The sequence below is a fragment of the Mastigoproctus giganteus genome, chromosome 9 (genome assembly GCF_048544385.1).
Source record: "Mastigoproctus giganteus isolate SK-2022 chromosome 9, ASM4854438v1, whole genome shotgun sequence".
Taxonomy (NCBI): domain Eukaryota; kingdom Metazoa; phylum Arthropoda; class Arachnida; order Uropygi; family Thelyphonidae; genus Mastigoproctus; species Mastigoproctus giganteus.
The window spans coordinates 184,907,838-184,931,273 of NC_143583.1; the positions used below are offsets into that span (position 1 = coordinate 184,907,838).

The 23,436-nt window shown below is 37.4% G+C and overlaps 1 protein-coding gene across 1 annotated transcript in view; it reads right to left on the minus strand.

The window, feature by feature from the left end:
• LOC150080937 (uncharacterized) overlaps positions 1-15,518 on the minus strand; it is a 227,163-nt gene extending 211,645 nt beyond the window's left edge. The window contains exon 1 of the mRNA XM_090380618.1: positions 15,490-15,518. The gene's annotated coding sequence lies outside the window, so the exon portion shown is untranslated. The remainder of the gene's footprint in view (positions 1-15,489) is intronic.
• Positions 15,519-23,436: the final 7,918 nt, after the last annotated feature.

Consider the following 23,436-nt stretch of genomic DNA (forward strand, 5'->3'; position numbering starts at 1 on the left):
GCAGCGACTAGAGACTAGGCACCTGTGAGGCAATCTAATTGAACTGTTAAGGCCTTGAATGGGTTGAGCATGCTGAATTCTGATGGAATTCTTCTGCCTGCTCAGATTTATGCCCCCCTCAGAAATCTGAGGGGGCATAAATTCAAATTGAGGAAAGACGGTTTGTAGAATAGATGTGCGGAAATTTGCCTTTAGCCAGAGGGTGGTTAATTGCTGGAATAAACTTCCACTTGTCATTGTGGAAGTTAATAGCTTAAATAAATTCAAGGAGGAACTGGACAAACCTTTAGAGGGAATGGATGTGTGAAATTGGTTTTTTTGGCCGATGCTACATAAGCTCATACACTTGCTTTCTTGCATCACATGCCTCCATTACTAATACTACATAAGCAAAGATTGGTGCAACTAATCTATATTATTCTCAATGCTTTCAGAATTCTCACTAATGTTGAAGCACAGTAACATGGATTGAGTTACTACTTCGATAGTAGAAGTAGTAACTCAAATTGGGCAATGCCATTATACTCCAGGACTACCTGGAGTATAATGGCATTGCCTTAGAGAAAGAGTGTTATAAACTTTGTTATTATACCATGTACAGTGCTCAGTTAATAACAGGTTATGCATTTTTAGTATGTGTGTATATACATTAAAATCAACAGCATGCAGATTTTAATGTATATACAAACATCAGAGAAGAGTTGTGTTATCATTACTATAATAATGCCAACACAGTTTATCAAACAGATTTTTAATTATAGTTTAATTCAATTCAAAACATGCTGTTGAATAGCCTATGTTTAAAGAATTGTTAAATACTAAAGCACCATCTGATAAACTTATTCCCATAAGCAAAGTCTATATGGTACTACTTTTATCTTTACATTACCAATAAACAAATTTATAACCACCTTACTCCTCCCCCATTGTGTGGAAACAAAGTTACATTCGTGACTTAAAAACAGGATTATGCAAAAGGGAGATGGGAATACAAAGCACCTAGACCATAACACAAAGCGTACCTTAAACTCTAATATAGACTAATGTATAAATTAGTATTTTGCATCAAGTCTGTACATAGCTAATATATTTGAAAACAAAATTTACATGGAAGATATTACAGAACACCTTACACAGTGTACTTCTGTATGACAAATTATCCCACATCTCAAATTATGACTTATTTCCACAATACAAGTGGTATCAAAAAGTGTTTCAAACTTAGTCTTATTCTACAAAAATTTTAGACTAATGTACAAATTAGGGCATACTCAGGTGCATCTTACGTCATTGTTGTGATATCAGGCCAGGCCTGGAGTCACTTCACATACATAACTCCCTGTCAAATTATCATTTAGGTAAGGGCTCACATCTGGTGAGTATGGGCTTGGCACACCCAGGGTCCAGAGCTGGATATCATCATTCTTCTCTTTCTTGGTGATTCCCTTCTACTTTTCTTTTTCTCTCTCTCTCTCTCTCTCTCTTAGGGTAGCTCGGGAATTTTTTTTTGGCTGGTGCAGCATAAGCTCAGGCTTTCTTGCACCATTTGGCTAATAATAATAATAATTAAACTGGCCTGTATATAGTCTTGCAAGGAGATATATATAGCATTAGCAATAGCATTAACAGAGGCATATGATGCAAGAAAGCAAGCTTATTCAGCATCAGCCAAAAAAAAAAAAAAAAAAAAAAAACCACTCCCATTTCACCCCTCCGTTCGTTCGAAATACCTGTCCAGTTGAGCTTTAAATTTGTTTAGGCTATCAACTTCAACAACCAGTGATGGAAGTCGGTTCCACCAACCAACCACCCGCTGGCCAAAGGCAAATTTCCGCACATCTATCCGACATCCGTCCTTCCTCAATTTGAATTTATGCCCTCTGAGGTGATTATTCTGAGAAAGATGAAGAATCCCATTGGCATTGAGCATGCTCAAACCATTCAAAGCCTTATACACCTCTATCAGATCACCTCGCCGGTGCCTAGTCTCCAGACTCTGTAATTTGCAAAACTTAAGCCTTTCTTCGTAAGAGCAACCCTTTGTTCCATTTACTAATCTTGTTGCCCTTCTCTGTACCCGTTCCAGCAGCTCTACATCCTTCTTGAAATGAGGCCTCCAGACCTGTATACAGTACTCAAGATGTGGCCTTACCATTGCCTTATACAAGGGAATAATCACCTCCTTATCCCTGCTAGAAAAATTCCTGTATATCATTGACAAGACACCATGAGCTACTCTTGCAGCTCGTCTGCACTGCTCAGAGAACTTCATATCTGCCTGCACAATTACCCCCAGGTCCTTTTCATTCTCCACCACTGTCAGTGTAGTACCGCAGAGTTGATACGTTGCTCTGGGGTTACTGTTTCCCATATGCAGCACTTTACATTTGTCGATGTTAAACCTCATTTGCCACCTCTCAGCCCATCTGTTCAACCTGTCCAGATCCTGTTGCAGCAGCATAGCGTCAGTATTGTCCTTAATGACCCTGCCAACCTTTGTATCATCTGCAAACTTGGACATTAAACTTGATATCCCATCATCAATATCATTCATAAACACCGAAAACAACAACGGACCCAACACTGAACCTTGAGGAACTCCACTAATAACATTAGTCCACGTTGAGCAGTGTCCATTGATTACCACTCTCTGTCTTCTGCCACTCAACCATCCCCTTATCCATAGCAGCAATTTGCCTCCAATGCCACACTGCTCCAATTTGTGCAGCAGTCTTCCATGTGCAACAGTATCAAAAGCCTTTCTAAGATCCAAATATATAATATCAAAGTTATTACCTGCATCCAGTTCTTTTGTGACTACATCATAGTATCCAATCAAATTGGTCAGGCAAGACCTGCCCTTAACAAAACCATGCTGCGTCTGAGCTATAACTGAATTCTTGTCTAGATGATCCTGCAGTGCTTCTTTAACTAGTGCCTCCATTAATTTACCTGGAACAGAAGTTAAACTAACAGGTCTATAATTACTTGTGTCAGCCTTTGAACCTCCTTTGTGAATTGGGGTCACATTTGCACATCTCCAGTCCATAGGTACCTCCCCTGAGTCCAAGGAAGCTCTCATAATTATGGCTAAGGGTTTGCTTACTTCCTTTGCTGCCTCCTTTAATATAACTGGATAGATCCCATCCACCCCAGGTGCCTTTTTTATGTTTATCCTCAACAATCTCTCCTCCACTTTCCTCTCAGTTATTACAAAATCATCCAGCTCACTGCCAATGTTTACTTTACCTACATCATTCTCCTTCCTGAATAACTCCTCATGCGTGAATGTAGATGCAAAATACTCGTTTAGATTGTTAGCCACCTGAGCAGGATCCTCAACTGTTGAACCATCAATATCCAGTGGACCAATCAGATTCAACCCTTTCCTTTTCGAGTTCAAGTATGTAAAGAACTCTTTTCTGTTTTTCTTTGCATCCTTTGCCAAGGATTTTTCATAGTCTGCCTTTGCCTGCCTAATCTCCTTTGTGACTTGGTTACAGACCAACTTATATCTATCATAGGCTTCCATGTCACCCATTAATTTGTATGTATCCCATGCATTTTTCTTCTCTGCCACATGTCTCATTAGTTCATCTGACAACCATTTAGGCCTAAACCTTGAACAATATTTCTTAGTTGGTATGTAAAGCCTGGTAGCCTCCAAGATTAGTTCCTTGAATGCTTCCCATTTTGAGTTTGCTGTTGGTAACATCATCAGTTGGTCCCACTGTATAGAATTTAAATACTGTCTCAGACCATCATAGTCGCCTTTACGAAAACAAAAACCCTTCCCTTTACCTCTGATGGTAGTTACCTCCTTGAGTAAATCCCACTTCAACACACTGTGATCACTGCCACCTAGTGGTTCATTTATCTGCAGGTTCTTAATGCATGAAGAATCACTACTGATAATCAGATCAAGAGTATTGCTCCCTCTTGTTGCCTCACGAACATGCTGATGTAGAAAACAATCATCCAATAAATCCACAAAAGCCTTGCTAGTGTGCGAGTGACCAACCCACAAATTCCAGTCAATATCTGGGAAATTAAAGTCCCCCATTATAAGACTCTCTGATTTACTGGCCCACTCTATTTCCCTGTACAATATCTTATTATACTCATCAGAGTCATTAGGCCTATAGCACACTCCTACTCTCAATTTTGATTTCCCTATGCTTATGTCACACCAAACTGACTCGACGCTGCCCTGTCCATCGATGTCGACTGGCTTCACTTCCTTGGACTTTATGTGTTTCTTAATTAATAGCATGACCCCTCCTCCCCTCCTGTCCTGTCTATCCTTTCTATACACATTGTATTCCCCAAATTCCAGTTCCGCATTACTTATATCTGTGTGACACCACGTCTCTGATATCCCAACAATATCTGCCTTTGATGTTTTGAGCAATACCTCAAATTCATCAAATTTATTTACCAAACTCCTAGCATTGGTGTACACGCAGGTATACATGCACGTGTTTCTATTCTTAGCTACCCTAACACAACCCATGTGTTTACTTGTACCGCAATGACTACCAGCAGTCTCTGAAATATCCTGCATCCTGTTTTTCAGACTTCTGCTCATTTCAATAGAAGCAGTGCAAGAATCACTTCCACCTCTGCCACTGGCTACTGTTAATCTATTAGTCCTTGTATCCCCCCCAACTAGCAGTTTTCCGACCCACCTAACACTGCCTCGACAGCATCAGCAAAAATTCTTGCACCCTTTCTATTTAAGTGTATCCCATCCCTGTAGAAGCAGTCTCTCCTGTTAACAAGTACAGTCCAGGCTGAAAAAAATTCTACCCCTTGAGCCTTGCACAATCCCTCCAGGGCCGAATTGATCGACAAGGCTCTCATCATATACTCCCTCCTATCGTGTCTGGGCAGAATTGCAGACACTTTCAAGTTCAACCCTAATTCACGGCTTTTTTTCAACAGTGACCTGTACTTGCTAAGTAATTCCGCCGGTCTCCTACTCTTAATATCATTAGTGCCAACGTGTACAACTATATCACCTTTTGTGCCCTTAAAAGATGATATCCGCTCTACAACGTCATCAACCTTTGCCCCTGGCAGACATACCCTGGTCCTATTCCACCTATCCTTTTTACAAAGGATGTTCCCCGTTTCCCTGACAATAGAGTCACCAACAACTACTAGTTCCTGTGGGACCAGCGCATTCTGCCTAGGGGGCTGCTTCTGTGTTGCCTGATGACCAAGTGCAAGCTCTGGCGTTGATGTGGGCAGCTGAGAGCTTGATGGGCCCCTCAATTTATTTCCTTCGAGGGCATCCACCCTGTCCTTCAAGCTCTCATAAAGGCCCATAACAACGCTGAGTTGTCGCCTGATTTCCTTGCACTCCTTACATCGTGCACACACAAAGACATCCCCCTTGGCAGTATCATGTCCCGTACCCGACTGCTCCGCAAACATCAAGCAAACAGTGCATTTTAATAGACTGTGATTCAGAGGGCAACTGCCCCCCTCAGTTCTCCCCTGAACCACAGCACTCCCATTAGCTTGAGCCTTTTGCTTTGCTGCTCTGGTCAGAGTCATGATTCCGATTTAATTCAATAAAATTCAAAACAAAAATTAAATCCTTAAGTTATATCCCAAAACAGTTATGTTATATATATATATTTTTTGGTATCTAGTGTTTTCTACGAGTTCCCTTTATACAACTTCCGTATCACGTGTACCACTATAGTTATGTATTAATTATTTGTTAGATTAAGTCGTTACATATATATATATATATATATATATATATATATATATAGAGTTAAAAGTACAATTTAATTGACAATAAAGTTTATCAAGATTAATAGATTTACTGATTAATTGACAATATTATATTATGCACTATACGACACTAAGCTTATGCTATCGTGTAAAAATGGCGGGAATTCACGAACGGTATTTCTACGGACTCGTAAGTATTGATTAGCTTCCAAATCTCGCTATCTCAATTTAGAATAAACTAAGGATCCTGACTAGGTCTATAATCTACTTATAGAAGATAATTTGATATAACAGTTGGTTAATAAATCGACTAAATTTGGTTAAAAAAAAAAATTTGGTTTGTGACACGTGGATTTGATACCGTTACCGATACTAAGTAATATCTACAAAATCTCTGTCTAAGTTAAACTTTAAACTAAGTATCGTAACTAGGAATATAAAGCTACTCTAGAAAATAAGTTAATATGACAATTTAAACTAATAAAGCAGAAAATAAATCAGGAAAAACTTCTCTGTTTGAAGAGCTTTAAGGAGCAAAGGATGGAATAATGGAATTTGCAATATGAAGCACTAATGAAACCAAACTACAATTTCTACCATATTATACAGCTATTTTAGTGAATTTCTGATTTTTATACACTGGCATAGGAGGCAAATGCTCCTTCCCCCATCTTGTTCTTACTGAAATTGAGAAGGGATATAATTGATTATTTTAAATAGATATGAGTCAAAGGAAATCACAGTTTGATTTTTATACTAAGAAATATGGGGTTCACACTCCTTCCCTTTCATCTTCCTCTTAGCATCCTGGAAATGTACAAAAAAGGAAACAACACATTTTAAAATCAGCCTATAAGCAAACCATTCCATAGCATGTCTCCTTCTATAAAAATCAGAAACTAATTCACTCAGGTTGTCATTTGACAACAACTTGACTCAAATAACACTTCCCATTTTAATAAGAGGAAGATATCAGGATAGCAGAGGCTCATTAAGCAAGAAAACATGCTTAATGAGCATCATCCAAAAAAAAAAAAAAAACATTTGCTCCAAAATTGTCTAGTTCTTCCGAAATTTATTTAAGCTATCAACTTCCACAATGACAGATGGAAGTTTTTCCCAAAGATCAATGACCCCACAGGTGTGAAATCTGAACAAGAGGAAGAATCCCATCAGCATTGAGCTTGTTCAAACCATTCAAGGCTTTGAACACCTCAATCAGATCACACACAGATACCTAATCTCCAGACACTCCAACTAACAGAACTAAGCCTATCTTGATAAGAGCAACCACTTTTTCCCCTCACCAATCTTGTTGCCCTTCTCTGTACTCGTTCCAGCAGCTCTGCATACTTTCTAAAATGAGGCCTCCAGATCTGTATGCAGTACACAAAGTGTGGCCTGACTATATATCGCCTTGGTTTGGTTTTTTTTGGAGTATTAGCAACTAAGGCCATATTGCTCCGGGATATGCAGTGGTCATTCTCTGACCTTTCCGCATCCTCCATATTTGGTGGTGACGGGCTCGAACCCCGGTCTAATCAAGAAGCGTGTGCAACGCACTGCTGCTCCTTCCCACATGGCTACGGAGGCGCCTAACTATCGCCTTATACAAGGGGATAATCACCTCCTCATCTCTGCTAGAAAAATTCCTGTATGTCATCATTGACAAGATCCCATCAGCTGTTCTGAGAGTCTGCCGGCAATGCTCACAAAACTTCATATCTGGCTGCACAATAACCCCCAGGTCTTTTCCATTCTTCACTAACCAGAGGATAGCACCACAAAGTTGGTATATAACTCTGGGGTTATTTCTACCCACATGCAGTAGTTTGCACTTCTCAATGTTAAACTTCAGTTGCCACCTCTCAGCCCAGCTTTTCCAAATCCTTTGTAGTAGCGTAGTCATTAACAACCCTGTAAACCTTCACATCATGAACAAACTTCGACATTAAGCCTGATATACCTTCATCAATATCATTTATAAATACAGAAAACAACAATGGACTCAACACCAAACCCTGTAGGACCCCCACTAATAACATTGGTCCATGAAGAGCAGTGTCTATTGATTAACACTGACTATCTTGTGCTCCTGAACTTACTCCTATTCTTTGCCACCTTTTTTCACTTTCTTATTCCAAAGGTGTTTTTCCTTCTGCTTGGAAATTTGCTCATATCCAGCCAGTTCCTAAAAAGGGTGACAAATCCCTCCCATCCAATTATCGTCCCATTGCAATTACTTCTACTCTTTCTAAAGTAATGGAGAAATCAATTAACCGCCAACTCTTAAACTACCTAGAAACCTTCCGTCTGATCAACGATCGCCAGTATGGATTCCGTCAGTGTCGATCCACTGGTGATATTCTGGCCTATGTTACCCATTTATGGACTAATTCAATGGAAAGGTTCGGTGAAACACAAGTAGTTGCTCTTGACATCTCAAAGGCTTTTGATCGTGTTTGGCATAAAGGTCTTCTAAACAAGCTTCTGTCTTATGGTTTGCCAACTGTTTTTAGTAATTGGTTATCCAGTTTTCTCTCTGATCGCTCACTGAGGGTGATGGTAGATGGCTCTCTGTCTTCTAACTTCTCCACTAATGCTGGTGTCCACCAAGGTTCAGTTCTTTCCCCCACTTTTTTCCTCTTGTATATTAATGACCTTCTTCCATTGACTGGAAATCCTATCAATAGTTTTGCCGATGATAGCACATTGCATTCCACTTTCCATTTTGAGAAACCTTGTCCTGCTCAATCAGCTTCAAGTTCTCGAAAATCTGCTGCCAATTCCTTAAATGCCAATCTTCAGGTAATTCTCCAGTGGGGCAAAGACAACTTAGTTGATTTCAACCCTTCTAAAACTCAGTCTTGTCTTATATCTCGCAAAAAGGATTCTTCTGCTCCTATGCTTATCTTTAGTGACACTCCGATTTCTAGGCAAAATGATATATCTCTTTTGGGGATTACCCTGACTTCTAATCTCTCTTGGCACAAGCACATTACAAATATTGCTTCCTCTGCATCTAAAAAACTTGGTTTTCTCTTTCGCTCTCGGTGTTACTTTTCTTCCAAACAGCTGCTCACTCTGTATAAATTGCAAATCCGCCCTGCCATGGAATACTGTTCCCACATCTGGGGTGGTGCCCCCAAAACCTCTCTCAGGCTTCTTGATTCCATTCAGAAGAGGGCAGTTAGGTTAATTAATGATTCATCTCTAACAGAGTCTCTCCACTCGCTTTCTCATAGACGCACTGTTTCTGCTGCATGCCTCTTCTACAGATACTTCCATGGGCACTGTTCTTCTGAATTGGCTTCTATAAATCCTGCTCTCTCTTTCAAAACAGTTCGAACACGTGCCGCCACCAGCCAACATCCGCTTACTGTCCAACTTCAAACCCACAGAACCAACTTTTCATCTTCCTCATTTATTCATTCAACTGCCGTTTTCTGGAACAACCTTCCTTCGTATGTATTTCCTGAAAATTACAATCTACAGAAGTTCAAGTCCAATATCAACAAATATCTTCTTTCGTCTTCTCAACCTCCAACCCAAGCACGGTACTAAGTACTATAGGTTCTAATACCTCTCGTGTTTGGGGTTCTCATAAAAAAAAAAAAAAAATCTTCCACTCAGCCATCTCTTTATCCTTAGCAGCAACTTGCCCTTAATGCTACACTGTTCCAATTTGTACAGCAGTCTTTTATGTGCAACAGTATTAAAAGCTTTCCTGAAATCCAAGTATATGATATCAAATTTATTTTTTGCATCCAGTTCCTTTGTGACCACATTGGAGTATCCAATCATATTGGTCAGACAAGACATGCCCTTAACAAACCCATGCTGTGTCTGAACTATAAGTGCAGTCTTGTCTAGATGATCCTGCAATTCTTCTTTAACCAGTGACTCCATTATTTTCCCAGAAACAGAAGATAAACTAACAGGTCTGTAATTACTTGTATCACACTTTGATCCCCCTTTGTGAATTGGGGATACATCTGCACATCTCCAGTCCATGGGTACCTCCCGTGTTCAAGGATGCCTCATAATTATGGCTAAGGGTTTGCTTACTTCCTTTACCATATCTTTTAATATAACTGGATAGATCCCATCCACCCCAGGTGCCATTCTTATGTTTAACTTCAACAATTTCTCCTCCACTTTGCTCTCTGAGTTATTACAAAATTCTTTAGCATTTGATAAACTTCTGGCATTGCCCTTCCTAAATAAGTCCTGTGTGAATGTAGATGAAAAATACTCATTCAGCTACCTAAGCAGAATCCTCAACAATGGAACCATTGATATCAAGTGGACCAATCTGATTCATCCCCTTGCTTCTAGAGTTTACTGAAGTAGAGGTCTTTGCTGTTTTTCTTTGCATCCTTTGCCAAAGATGTGACTTGATTACATACTACCTTATATCTACAATTAACATATGTCTCCTGATAATTTATATGCACCCTGTGCATTTTTCTTCTCTGCCAAGAGTTTCATTAGTTCATCTGACATCCATTTAGGCTGTTCAGTATTTCTTAGTTAGTATGAAAACCCTAGTAGCTTCCAAGATTAATTCCTTGAATGCTTCTCATTTAGAATTTGCTGTTGGTAACATTATCAGTTGGTCCCACTGTACAGAATTTAAAAACTATCTGAGACCACTGTAATCCCCTTTATGAAAGCAAAACCCCTTCCCTTTACACCTGATGGTAATTACATCTTTGAATAAATCTCTCATCAGTACACTGTGATCACTGTTACCCAGTTATTCCTTTATCTGCAGATTCTTAATGCATGAATAATCACTGCTGATAATCAGATCAAGAGTATTAACCCTCTGGTTGCCTCTTGAACATGCTGCAGTAGAAAACGATCAATAAATTCACAAAGGTTTTGCTAGTGCGCAAGTTACCAACCCACAAGTTCCAGTCAATATTTCGGAAGTTAAAATCTCCCATTATAAGATATTCTGATTTATTGGCCAACTATTTCTCTGTATAGTCGTTCATTATGTTTATCAGAGTCATTAGGACTTAACATACTGCTACTCTTATTTTTCCTTTCCCAGTGCTTATATCATGAAACTGACTCAACATTGCACTGTACACACATCTGCCTCTTGAACTAGAAGCATAATTTGTCCTTTCTTCATATCCTTTCTGAACACACTGTACTCCCAAAATCATGGTAGTGGAAAATGAAAAAGACCTGGGGATAACTGTTCAGTCATATATGAAGTATTCTGAGCAGTGCAGAGGCTGCAAGAGAAGCTCGTGATATATAGGAATTTTGCTTGCAGGGATAAGGAGGTGATTGTCCCCTTGTATAAGGTAATGGTCAGGCAACACCTTGAATACTGCATACTAGTCAGGATGCCTCATTTTAGGAAAGATGTTGAGCTACTAGAATGAGTACAGAGAAGGGCAATGAGATTAGTGGTTAGTTAAGCTTATCTTGGTAACAACAAACAAGGATTGCTGTTACCAAGATAAGCTTAACTTCTGTAAATTGCAGTGTCTGGAGACCAGGCACCTGCGAGGTGATCTGATTGATGTGTACAAATGGTTTGAGCAAGCTCAATGCTGATGGGATTCTTCCTCTTGCTCAGATTCCGCACCTCGGTGAATAAATTCAAATTGAGGAAAGACACTTGTAGAATAGATGTGTGGAAATTTGCCTTTAGACAGCGGGTTTGGGTAAAAAAATTCCCAAGTTACCCTGAGAGAGAGAGAAGTAGAAAGGAATCGCCAAGAAAGAGAAGAATGATGATATCCAGCTCAGGACCCTGGGTGTGACAAGCCCATACAAGATGTGAGCCCCTGGGATTTTGACAGCTTAAATAAATTCAAGGCTGAACTAGACAAACTTTTGGAACAAATGGATGAGGGAAACGGATTTTTTTTTGGCTGATGCCATTATAACAGTTTATACTTTCTTGCAATGCTAAAATTGCAATTTTGCATTCCTTATATCTGTGTGACACCACATCTCTGATATCCCAACAATATCTGCCTTCAATGTCTTCACCAGCACTTCAAATTCATCATATTTATTCACTATACTCCTAGCATTGGTGTACATGAAAGTATACATGCACCTATTCTTACTCTTAGTTACCCTAACACAGCCCACACATTTACTTGTTTCATGATGACTCCTAGCAGTTCTTGAAATCCCCAGCACCTTGCCATTATATAAAAACCAGGAAGGCGAAATATTTATATGGAACACTGACTGAAATTCCTGCATTTGCACCGAGTTAAACTGTTATAATGGCTGCAGGTTAATTTGAATAGCCTCATGCTATTTCAATAAGAATGCAAAACTGACATTTAAGCATTATCTAAATTTGTTTACTCTCAACATAAGTTTGATGTTGCAACAATGGCATAAGTTGCACTGATATACAGTGCGGCAATTGGAAAATGAGACAAGTGCTGGTGTCTATTAGAAGTAAACCTGAAATGAAAGAATGATTGTTCCGCAAGCACAACAATCAAGGTCAGCAATTTCCACCATTTCAGAACATAATGCGAGCTGAACTGCATATTTTCCCCATGTTTCTGTTGTGGGAGCAAATTTATGTAGAGAATTTTCTGTTTCGTGTACGAGTAGCATAAATGCTTTGCCCATGGAAGGGCCCAGAAAAAATGGTTTGAATGTCAGAGTGGATTGAAAAGGTGCAAAAAAAAAAAAAAAAAAAAAAAAAAAAAGCATTACCAATAATAGATGTGCTACGCTCTGAATGATTTCAGAAGATCCGTGTGTTAATAAGGGATCCATTCAACAAATAACCAAATATTTAAAGAAAACTAAGGTCTGTGCAATATGCGTTTCACATCCGTTAAACAGATGGTTAATGACAGGTGCAAGCTGAACATTGCAGCGAACTAATTAATACTGAAAGCAAACAACTCTCTGAATTTGATTACTGGTGACAAGATGTTTTCAGTACAACCCTGTAACAAAGCGTGGAGTGAAAGTCTGCAAGCTCTGCCATATCCAAAGAAGTTTGTCAAGAAAAGTCAAAAATCAAAACCATGCTTATCACTTTCTACAATAGCAATGGAATTGTGCACAAAGTTCATGTCCAATATTTCTGCTTTCTACTATATGGATGTTTTGAAACATTCATTGCTGAAAATATTTTGTGTACGACCTTAATATGTAGAAAATGTCAGTTGGTTCCTCTTGCATGACAATGCACGAAGCCATAAGGCTCTCATTGTGTGGGAGTTTTTGGTTATCAAAAAAAGTTTGTGTACTGTTACGCCCATTGTATTTACAAGACTTAGGCCTGTAATACTTTTTGTTCTCAAAGCAGCATTAAAAGGCTGTTATTTTGATGACATTGACACTATTAAAAGAGCTGCGATGAGAACGTGAAAAAATAAAGCAGTCAGAGCCTTCCACCAGTAATTTGGTGATTGTTGCATGCAGTGCATAGATGTGGAAGGAAGTAACTTTGAATAAACCAAGGTTAGTTTACTCATATATGCAAACATATTTTCCTAGTATCGGTCTCATTTTCTAATTGCCATACTGTGTACACCCCAGTTACAACAAATATGCCAAAATTAGTGCTTTGGAACAACCCTGAATATAGATAAAACAGTTGAAGCAAACAACCTGGAGAAAGACATTTAATATCTTATCTTCTGAACTCCTTTATAACAAAATATAAATGGCTTACATGCAAAAATGTTTGTTTCAAACATTGTAGCTATTTGTAGACTTAATACAAAGCACAAATCTGTATACAGCAGTCTAAAATTTTTGTAGCTTAAACATTAGCTGTAGAATGCTATTAGACTATAGTGCAGCTAAAATTTGGAGGGGGGAATAAACCAAGCACTAAACCACCTACCTCCTAACAAAATTCTTACTACACAACCTCAATAAGGCAAATCCAAAATAACCTTCAGAAGAAAACCACCAAAATAAGGCAAACATTTTTGGGTGTCAATTCAAAGATACATAAGTATACAATATCAGTATAAATACACCATCGTTTAACCATAAATTTAACTACATAAGTAGTGTAAAGGCATTGTTTGATTATAATTCACATTGTGGCTACCCTCACAATACCAGCCCACCCACCGATGCATGAGCCAACAAGCTGCAAAATGCATCTGGGTGGTACCCGCTGAGAATAGATAACAGTAGTCTCCTCTACTAGAGAAAGGTTATTTACTCGAAGTAGTGCAATACCTGGTTTCTTGTGAATGTAGTCACAATGAGATATAATCAAACTACACCTTTACTTTTATACAAAAAATATTTACACCTTTACAAATTTATGGGTAAACTATGGTGTATTTACACCAGTATTATATAGTTAATTTCAACCCATAACATATGCCTTGTGCATTTAGTATTCAAAAGATACATAAGTTTACCGAGATGATGAAATGAGAATTTATTACTATCGTTTCATTGCTAATAATTAATTTAATATCATATAATAAGGCTTATCCTTCAACTGAGTTTTTAATAACGAAGCTATGGATTGCAATATAATGTGACCTTTTATTTTGAAGTTTTTTTATTTTAAACTTTTTCTTTTGCCACAATACAAAAGGTATTTAGTTGAAAAACTGTATATCAAGTGATGTTTTCCCTCCTCAAATTCAGCCATTTAAAGAGTGGAAGCATTCCTCCGGTTGACAAATTGCATTCCACTCATTTATATGTATATAAAAAAAGAAAAAAAAATGCAATCGAATACTGTGTAGCGACGCTTTTATAGCAAATTTTCGGTACTTTATTAATAAGCAAATTACTCAGAATTAAATATCATTTCGTTACTTAATACAACAACGAAAACCAACAGTCTAAATTTAACAGCTGAATAACCTGATACAAATTTCATGCCCGTATCTAAACTGTGCGCATTAAACGTCCCATTATCTAAGAGACCGAAATACAGTCGCATAAGGAAGTTACGTGTTCCTCTACTTCTGCATAGTGTCATAACACAAATGAACATGCGCACAGATATTCATGGCAATGGAAAGCTCCGTGATGTCGTAACACAATCAAGAGAACTTGACTCGAGAAAGGTATGGCGGATGGAGGCCATTTTAATGGCTTCGGAAGAACGCACTACGACACACAACACTGCCATCATGAAAGGCCAACTACATAAACGATACGATCACACAAACATAAAATAAAAGTACTTTTCTTGCTCTCTTGAATAAGAACACTTAAGGGTAAAGAACAAGACAACCCTGGTGATAATTTAGCGAACCACAAGAAGTTCTAAGCGCCATCTGCATTAATTATTAGCGCCATCTGGCCTAGTAACAAGATTCTACATGCGCCATGTTGCTTTGTTTCCGTGTTAGGAAGGGAGTTAGCGTTCCAAACAAAGCCATTAGTAATGACGCGGGAAAAGCCAATGAAAGGACGAAGTAGTGAAGGCTATATAAGAGAATGTATGTAACTTTTCATGGTATTTCGGTAGGGACTGTTTCAATTTTTCTAAATGCGAAAGGTGTTAACAAAAATACTTTAAGAGTACTCACTTCTTCAGCTGAAAAATTTCACAAAAATAGCACGGCGGCGCTGCCAGTCCATATTACAACTAGCAGCCAACAAGCTTAAGTAGAGACCAAAGAGAACACTGTTAATTCTTTAACAAATACGGTACAAAAGGTATTAAATTGTTGAAGTGCAATTAATACCACAACGTTAATATAAAACCAAAACATTAGATTTGCTAAATTGTATGAATCTTACCTGACTTTAACAAACTTTAACGCGTGAGGGCGTTAAAAACATCCATGATGGTGGCCACAGTTAAAATATTCACGCGCATGTCACCGACGTCATCTCATTGAATTGTGGGAAACTAAAGAGCGGCTTGTTCGAAAACGTGGTCTTGCTTAGCATTTATACCACGTGATGTATTTTGAAAAAAGAATTCACATTTTCAGTTCACGTTTCGAAGATAATCTGACTGATGAATTTATTAATTTAAAATTTATAATGTTTTGGAATACATGAGAGTATGACTTTAAAAATAAAACAATAGCCGATGACTCATTTTCGTTATTAAAAAAAAAATAGCTTACAATTAGTGAAGTTAAATTTTATTTTTAATTCGACCAATTAAATGTGAGTAGATACACTATTTGTTCTTGAGCTTAATTATCAATTGTAAGTTAGAATAATCCTCTTCTGGCCACGAGGCCCGTGGCATCATGGGTATATTGCAGTAGTTATATATAATTGCTTATCATTACTGGTAATAAAGATATTTAGTGGCTCGAATACATGGTATTATTTAAATTTTCGATTTTTGTATTAAATGGGAAATAAGTGGTTAATGTAGGGATTGCAGATGACAGTGACTAAGTTTTTGTTATATATGCTGCCCTATATACCCTAGCTTTGCATTATTGTTTCATAATGATGCAACAGACGGTCAGAGACTATAGAAATAACTTTTTATCAATGGCGAAACTACTACAAAACTACCATCGCATGGTCCTGAAGAGTATGGGGGCCCGGCGGTGAATTAGGTATAGTCGTTTTAGGTTGCGTGTTGTGTGTGGGGGGGCCGGGAGGTGAGTAGAACTGCGTTATGAGTGCCGTTTTGAACGCACAAAAAAAAAAAAGATCGCGTGGGATTAGAATTTATAGTTTCTCCACAGATTTGTATTATATAGGTAGGTTTTATGTAAGCCACTTACGGGAACTGAGACACGATACTGTAAAATAAGCTTATTATATCCGGTGACACATTGTACCATAAAATTAAATATGATTATGATAATTCGCTTCCAGTTAGAAGTTCACATTACGGGTCCTGAGCTGGATATCATCATTCTTCTCTTTGTGTTTCCCTTCTCTCTCAGGGTAACAGATTTTTTTTTTTTTTTTTTTTTTTTTTTGGCTGGTGCAGCATAAGCCTCAAGCTTCCTTGCACCATATGGCTAATAATAATAATATTTTATTTCCATATGCTTCCTACAACAATGTCAATTTCTTGGTATCTAATAGATACCACTTTTTCGTGATACGATAGATAGATAAAAATAGATACGATTTTTCTTTCATTTTTTAGATATGAGGATGAAATCATACTTCCCCTTGTATTCTCACCAGTTTTCCCAAAATTATGTGATATGTGAATTTTGATTTCAGTCACTAGATTTATAATAGGTAAATTGTTTCGTATCTAATAGACACTACATTTTATATTCTTTGGAATTGGCTGGAGTGTACACACATGTACATATTATACAGAATAAACATTTAATCTTATTGTGTACAACTTCCCAAAAATTTATATCAAATATTACCATATATTTATGCAAATATTCTTCAAATGTGTTTGAAGAATATTTGCATAAATGCGTTTTTCAGAGTATGCAAATAGTCATTGTTTTTTACAAAAATTTTGATGTAAAAAAATAATATTGGAAAATATGTTCACATTTTTTTATTAATTTGGTTTGTAAGCTCCAAAATTATCTCAGGATGCAGATAGTCAAGTGACTGTCATAAAGGGAAGCAATCTTAAAATGGGCAAGAATAATAATATTGTTAGTTGTTTAAATAAATATTATCCTACTTCATCAAAATGGATGAAATCAAAGAATTGCCTCAATTATCTATCACTCTGAAGTGGGAGTTCTCTTTTTATAGCCAAAAGCTGAAAGGAAGCTTTGTATGTGTTTAAGGAAAGAAAATTTTTCAGAATAAATAGCAGGTTACTAGAACTTCATCAAGTAGGTTTGCTGTGCTAAAGAAAAAGCTTATACTAAATATTAATAAAAGAAAGAGAAGATCAGCATAGACCAAGAAATTTATTAAAAGGCCTTTTGGGGATCAAGTAATTTTTAGTGTTTTGTTGAGATGTCTGTGGAAGAAAGGGGTTGTTTGGAGAAAGAGGAAAAGATTGGATGTTTCACTTAGTCTGTACAAAGGTGTGTATTAAACATCCAGGCAAAGTAATAAAAAAGTAAAAGATTTTATCGTATGTTTCTATAACTTATCTTTTACACTCAAATTCCCTCTCTTTCTGTTTACTAAAAAATTTTTTTTTTTTTGTACTAAAATTTAAAAGTAAAAAAGATAAGTGTCTATCAATAACAAAGCACATTGTTTCAATTTGTGTGTGCTAACATGACACTTCCAAGTCACACAAGTAAGACAAAGTTTAAAAGAGCAGATTTCAGTGAAAGGGAAGTACATTTCACCATAATACGTGAATACACAGAATTCCAGTTATCGGAAATGCAACAAGATCGAGTTTATTGCATTAACAGAATCCAGGATTTAGTGTCAAATAACGTTAACTACAAAATCATTTTATAGTTGATGTTTTTTTAATTAACCAAAAAAAAGTCATTTGACATTTTCTTGGTTTACCAGAAATGTACTTACAGCCTAAGCTAACTAAGTACTAGTGAAATACAGTTCGGTAACATGATATGCATTATTTTTATAGAGTAAAACTAAAGTTATTGCAAAAATAAAATGCAGTTTTGTAGTTAACATTGTTTAACACAACTGTCAAATTGCATTAACAGAAAAGCCCAATAAACCAGAAACTGCAAATTATTTTTATTATTTTATGGTTGTGACCTCCAGAAATATGCTTTAGAAAAATATTAGAGGCATTCACAATTGATTCTGATAATCATAGATGTGATTCTAATAAATGATGCAAGTGTAGTGCATTTTATTGATTTGAATCGATTCTTCGAAATTTGATTCTATAAAGTGGCTGATTTTAATAACCAGTGCTTACTGTAGTTAGTTAGTTAATGTACATAGACCATTACATTGGAGGTGGCGCCTCCGTGGTCAGGAGCAGCAGTGCGTAGCACGCGCTTCTTGATTAAACCGGTGTTCAAGCCCGTGGGAGTTCTCTTTTTATGGGTAAACTATGGTGTATTTACACCAGTATTATAAAGTTAATTTCAACCCATAACATGTTATGCCTTGTGCATTTAGTATTCAAAAGATACATAAGTTTACCGAGATGATGAAATCATCTCGGTAAACTTATGTATCTTTTGAATGCGGAAGGGTCAGGGAATGACCATCGCATATCCTGGAGCAATATAGCCTTAGTTGCTAATGCTCCTAAAAACCAAATAACAAACAACATTTCAGGTGCTTTAGAAAATAATAAAAATTTATAAAAAAAAATCAAACAGAGAACATTTTTTTTCAGAACATCCGTCGCATTGCCCATTCATCCCTCCAATCAGCACATGGCAACAAACAGTATCCAGTGCTTCAGCCACAATATGATGTATATGGATAGTCTGTGTGATATCCATGAAAGAAATAAATAATTGGTGGATTTCTATTAATCTGATTTTGATTAAATTTGGGAAGCTTCGCAAATCATTCTAAAACAGCCAGATATAAAACTTCATGAAAATCCATCCACTGAGAGTTGAGTTATTATATGAGATATGAAATTTTCAGAGATATGCAGAGGACTGCCAGAGCAGCTCTCTGAGTCTTGTCAATGATATACAAGAACTTTGCTAGCAGGGATAAGAATGTGATTATCCCTTTGTATAAAGTATTGGTCAGGCCACACCTTGAGTACTGCATACAGGTCTGGAGGCCTCATTTTAGGAAGGATGTACAGCTGCTGGAACGAGTACGGAGAAGGGCAAAGAGGTTGGTGAGGGGAACAAAGGATTGCTCTTACCAAGAAAGGTTTAGTTCTGCAAATTGCCAGCACCTGTAGACTAGCCACCTATCTGATTGAGGTGTTTAAGGCTCTGAATACATTGAGCAAGCTCAATGCTGATGGGATTATTATTATTATTAGCCATATGGTGCAAGGAAGCCTGAGGCTTATGCTGCACCAGCCAAAAAAAATTTCCAAGTTACTCTGAGAGAGAGAAGAATGATGATATCCAGCTCGGGACCCTGGGTATGCCAAGCCCATACTCACCCCTGGGGTTAAACACCTTAATTAGATCACCTCATATGTGCTTAGTCTCAAGATGCTGCAGTTTGTAGAACTGAAGCTTTTCTTGGTAAGAACAGCTTTTCGTTCCTCTCATGAATCTTTTGCCCTTCTCTGCACCCATTTCCAGCAGACTCACATCCTTCCTAAAATGTGGCTTCTAAGCCTATATTAATACTCAAGATGTGACCTAACCATTCCCTTCTTACAATGGGGGCGCCTCCGTAGCCAGGTGGGAAGGAGCAGCAGTGCATAGCACACAACTTCTTGATTAGACTCGGGTTCGAGCCTGTCACCACCAAATACGGAGGATGCGGAAAGGCCAGGGAATGACCACCGCATATCCTGGAGCAATATGGCCTTAGTTGCTAATGCTCCTAAATAACAAACAAACAACATCTACCACTCAACCATTCTTTTATGTAGAAAAGTGTTTCAAAAACTTTACTGAAATCTGAATATATGATGCAAAATTTTTTTTGCATCCTGTTCCTTTGTTACTGCATAATAACACCTAAATCAGGCAAGATCTCCATTTAACAGATCCATGCTGTGATTTCAGTATAACTCTCAAGGTAATGCTCTTAATGACTGACTCAACTATTTTCCCCAAGGCCTTGCAAAAGTACTTGGCGGTCCAGATGCAAAAGGGGTTAAGGCACCTCATTTATTTAAGTTGGGACAAAAAATGCTTGCTCGATTCCCCATAGATTGGGGGCCCTGGTGCATCGCATCCACCGCACTCCCCTTCCATTTGCACTGCCCTCATCTTCCCAAGAACAGAAGTTACTAATTGATCTCCATTTGAGAATAGGAAAATATTTGCACATCTCCAATCTGTAAAACCTGAATTTAAGAATGCTCTCATAATTATGGTTTGCTTGCTGCTTTTAATGTAATTGAATGGATTCCATCAGCCTAGGTACCTTATTTACTTTTAGCTTCAACAATTTTTCTTCCATTTCTCAGTTATCACAAAATCATTCAGCTCTCAGTTATAACTGGCCATATTCTGGTGTTCCCATCCATAAAAATTTCTTCTTGCATGAATGTTGATGCAAAATATTTATTCACTTTGTTAGCAAGCTGACCAGGATCATCAGTACTTATGCTGTTCATACCTTCCTTCTACTATTAATGATATCACAGGATTAGTATTAGCCAAATAGTGCAAGGAAGCCACAGGCTTTTGATGCACCAGCCAAAAAAAAAAAAAAAAAAAGAGATAAGAAACAACAAATTATGATTATGCACTTCCCTCCTCTATAATTAAATTTCACTAAAACAGAAACCACTGATGGAATTTACCTTTTATAATACATTGAGAAGAATTCACTGTCAGCTTCAATTACCTGCAGAGGCAACTCATTGCAGTAATCAGTGACTTGCTGACTAAAAACAAGCAGACTGATGTATGCTTACTGTAGGTTTCTATGTCCACTGATAATTTATAATCATCTCATGCATTTTTATTCTCTGCCACTAGTCTCATCTAATATCTGTTTAGGTCTAAATTGTGAACAATATCTCTAAGTTGGTATGAAAAGCTTAGTAGCTTCTGTGATTACTTCCCTGAATGCTTCCCATTTAGAATTTGCAGTTGGTTACATCATCAATTGGTCCCACTGAAAAGAGCTTAAAAACTGTCTAATATCATTGTAGCCAGCTTTACAAAATCAAAATCCCTTTAAGTAAATTTGACATCAGTATATTATGATCACTGCCACTAGTAGTTCCCTTTATCTGATTTTTAATTCATGGAGTGTCACTGTTGATAATCAGATCAAGAGTATTGCTTTCTCTTGATGCCTCTTTAATGTGCCATATAAACAGTTATCACAGTAGATAGCGAAATTGTATCTAAGGTGACATTAAGGTGCATTTAGACCTCTGGATTTTTGCCCAGACCATTTTTTGTATGCATATCCAACAAAAAACTGAAACAAAATATAAAATCCAGGATAAAAAAAATTTCTGAACAATGTTAGGAACAAAATACAGTTGCCACTCACTGAGCAAAATCAGATCTATATTTATGGATTTTGAAATTCATGCAGTCTAGTTTTTGACAGTCTGGCATATTGTCCAATTGATTTATTCATCTGTACATATTTTCTACATCTTTGCATATAAGGTGGTCAAGTACATTCTATATCATGCATATGAAATTCAGCTTATGTTTTCCCACTAATATGTACAACTTTTTACTACTGTTTCACCTTTATAAGTAATTGATGGGACGCTGTTTATAGTAGTATATCTATTTGAAATAAATGCGAGAAGGCAAACAGTGAAAGATGGGAACAGTAAGGAGCTTCTTTTACTCCACTTTGTAAACAATCATCCCCAGCTGAAATATATCAGTACCAAATATGTTCCCTTGAGAAACACACAAATATTTCTGAGGAGGAGTATAACTGGTCAACTTATTCCATTTGTTTTTCATTGGCTCTGATATTAATTTCATGGAGTGGTTACAAGAAATAGTATCAAAACTAATTAAAAAACTGGAGGTGAGACCCTTTTGACAAAAATTAAAGACCAAAATAAAAAAGGGGGGGGGATAATTCTTAAAGAGGGAGTTGATTCACTTTTAGAAGCTGATTTTTTTGAAATTGATTAAAAGATACATAGTTTAAAAAATTCACTATAACAGAGAATTTAGTTAAAAGTCAAATGTTGTAGCTAGTAGTGTATTTACAAAAATGGTACATTTTTGCATTTTGTGTAGAATGTCATTAAGTCTGTCTGTAGCATGAGTACAAACAGTAAGATCCACAATTAAATTTTTAAGATGTTGCTATCACAAAACAGTCAAAGTGGGTGATAGGCTCTGTGGTTGTTTCTGTTGGATAAAAATTTTCTCACACCGTCTGTGTGTTGGCTTCCTTTGTCTCTTCATATGACTTGCCTCATTGTCTGATTCCATGAGCATCATTGCCAATAATAATCTGCAATGTTCAGAACATTTTCTTGCTGTAAAAATATATGTAGGTGTCAGCCAAACAATGTGATATCATTGGCAGAGATATCACATAGGTTGAGATGACTCATAGATCGTCTTCCATTCCACGCCCCATGGAATGCCCAATATTGTAGGACCAGAAGAATGTGGACACTTAAATATCATAATTGGCTGAGAGAAATGATGGCGTGTTCTTATTAGAGATGAGTCCAGGTAGAGTGTAGAGGCCAGATCCTTGTCGAGTTCCATTTTGTCATGATAGTGGAACCCAAAACAAGCTGTGTATCTACAGTAACAGTTCAGTGGAGACAAATGCTGGTATAAGGTGGTATTAATCTGTGGTCAGATACTCCCCACACCCCATCAGAAATAGGATCCTGATGACATGCAGGTATGGAGATGAGATCCTGTGACCCAAGCCCTTCCCTGTACTGGTACTGTAGATGAAGAGTTTGTTCTGATCGACAAATTCAGAAAACAAGTCTATCATCCATATGGACTGGCCTGCATATTTCCCTTACCCTGATTTCCATCAAGCATGTCTGGAACATTCTTGGAGGACACTGCAGATCATCCATATTGTCCATTGATACAATCAGCCAGAAGCAGCATTTATAGAATAGTGAAACTTATTCCACAAGTCATTAATACTTTGATTTTATTGATGCATCACAGAGGTGAAACATGTCTGACAGTTGCTGGAGACCACTCACCATACTAAAGGGGTGTGTGTGTTTCCCACAATGGGAAGGATTAGCTTGACCCCCATCATTCT